Source organism: Penaeus monodon, chromosome 40 (genome assembly GCF_015228065.2).
Source record: "Penaeus monodon isolate SGIC_2016 chromosome 40, NSTDA_Pmon_1, whole genome shotgun sequence".
NCBI lineage: Eukaryota > Metazoa > Arthropoda > Malacostraca > Decapoda > Penaeidae > Penaeus > Penaeus monodon.
In genome coordinates this window covers 26209200-26211097 of record NC_051425.1, presented here as the reverse complement: position 1 = coordinate 26211097, position 1898 = coordinate 26209200, and the positions used below count along the sequence as shown (strand labels likewise).

The following is a 1898-nucleotide window of genomic DNA, read 5'->3' as shown; positions in this document are numbered from 1 at the left end:
GTATATCCACAAAAGGGCTTTAAAAATGACCCGGAATCGACGCAGCACTCGAAATTAAACATTTTTCATCAGCATTTCTCGATGTAATGGCGCTGCTGGTCTGTCAAATCTCCCAGTGGCAAAACGTGCAGGCGCACAAGGTTATTGTGCATAAATACATACCAAAACACGTAAATGAAGAACAATAAAATGAAAAGAACGCATTACATACATGAATTCGAGAAAACAGACGCTGATAATGATAAAATATTCATTCTCATGAGCGCCTAGCAATACAAGGACTACTTGGTAATGAGTTCCTCATCACATTTGTTTTGATTCTCACGAAGTAAACATGGAAGGGACTTAGAAAATAAAGGGGCGATCCTCACTCTTGTCTGTCCTATATCTCCCTTATTTTCAATTTGCACACCTTTTGCCATAGATGGAAAGGGTCTTAGTTTTTGTCAAGGTAACCACTCCATACTTATTTTACTGTACTCCTGTTGACATGCAGGAAAAATTTTCCCTTATTTTTCATCAAGGTAACCACTCCATACACTTACTTTACTGTACTCCTGTTGACATGCATGGAAAATTTTCCGACAGTTCAACCTCAATGTTACCCAGAATATATATGGTAGGGTTTTGACGACTTTTAGCCTGAGCGCTGAGACGTGATGAGACTGTGGTGATTGCACAAACTCTTACCACCCTTAATTACCTTTAATGTCATCATTAAAGAAGGATTCTAAGGATTAAACTATCATCTCTGAGGAGTATGTAGCAAACGCCATCCATTATTACCTAATTTGTTTGCATTTGATATCCAAAACTTTCCTATAAAATGATCAAAACAATAACAGTAACATTACATTAACATACAAAAAATTAATGTAAAAAAAAAAACACAACTAGATCATAACAAACGGCTATATTTGCACCAGACAGCTTATCATGACAACACAAATTCACAGCATTTTAAATAATTTTTACTTCAATTGACAAAGGAGAAAGACTGTCATTAAGCAAATTAAGTGAATAAGCGAACAATAAAATGAATTAAAATGTGAATAGCAAATACATCAATCATGACGAGGATGACGAACACGAGGGATCAATAATTAACAATAACAGTCTAAATACAGATGAAGATCACGTAGATGATGATGATGATGATGATGATGCAGATTGTGATGGTGACTTACGAATTAGGCTTCAATAACAAAATCTATGAGTATTACTTTTTCGTCCATTGCAAGTTTACTGGTTGCAATATCAAAAGAGATGACTTTCGTAAGCTCTTCTGCCTTTCCTAGCCTTTTACTCCTTCTGTATAGATGCTAAGACGATAAAAGGAACATTAACGACTCTCTAAAAACAAGAAAGAAAACTCACCGATGGAAACTAGGGTGAAATTATTATCAGCAAATAAAAATGCAACTTTTCCTTCACACACTGCGCATTTACTGCCTTGACTCTTACATCCGAGTCGGGTTATAGTTCCCAACTTTAGATCAGCGATAATTAACAGCTTTAAAATCCTTATTTGTGATTTGTAATATAATGTATTATAATTTTATAAGTAGGTTTGTAACGTATTTTTATGTGATTTGTTAATATTGCCAACATATTATAAGATTAAAATATTTATTTTGTAATACGGATTTAAAAAGATACGACGTCCGACAATGACTAAAAGCGATTATTTTTATATATTATTTTTATCAATTTAGCCAATTTCTGGAAAAAAGAATGTTGATATTATATAATCTTAAAAAAAACAAATAAAAGAGGCTGTGTCTTCTGAATACTGGACACAAACAGATCACATTTTCCTTGATAAAAGCTTAAAAACAAATACTTTTTTTAAAAGGTTTCTAAAACTTTAAGCAATCTTGATTAGCATCATTCACACT

The 1898-nt window shown here is 33.2% G+C and overlaps 1 protein-coding gene across 1 annotated transcript in view; it reads right to left on the bottom strand.

Annotated features, from left to right (window-relative positions):
- The window catches only part of LOC119597901 (E3 ubiquitin-protein ligase RNF13-like), a 19071-nt gene extending 17600 nt beyond the window's left edge, over nucleotides 1–1471 (bottom strand). The window contains exon 1 of the mRNA XM_037947567.1: nucleotides 1378–1471. The gene's annotated coding sequence lies outside the window, so the exon portion shown is untranslated. The remainder of the gene's footprint in view (nucleotides 1–1377) is intronic.
- Nucleotides 1472–1898: the final 427 nt, after the last annotated feature.